This window comes from Aptenodytes forsteri, unplaced genomic scaffold, assembly GCF_000699145.1.
Source record: "Aptenodytes forsteri isolate BGI_AS27 unplaced genomic scaffold, ASM69914v1 Scaffold64, whole genome shotgun sequence".
Lineage (NCBI taxonomy): Eukaryota > Metazoa > Chordata > Aves > Sphenisciformes > Spheniscidae > Aptenodytes > Aptenodytes forsteri.
In genome coordinates, this window is record NW_008794786.1 from 30,601 (window position 1) to 30,876 (window position 276).

Sequence of the window (276 nt, forward strand, 5' to 3'; positions counted from 1 at the left end):
GGATGACTCTGTGCACCCCAAGGCCTCCGGGTGCTGCTTTGGTGGGACTGGGGGGCAACGGGACAGGGAGGGGGGGTGGACCCCCGTGCCCGTCCTGCTCCCCGCGGGCACCCCGGCCCCCGCAGACGGAGGGTCTGGGGGCGGGCCCGGCTTCCCGCCGGCTGCCGGAGGAAGCGGGGCAGGAAGGGCCTGGCCGGGGCCCCGCAGCGCTGGGACATGGCCCATGGCATGGGGGGCTGCGGCAGGTGGGGGACACACCGGGGGCGCCCGGAGCGC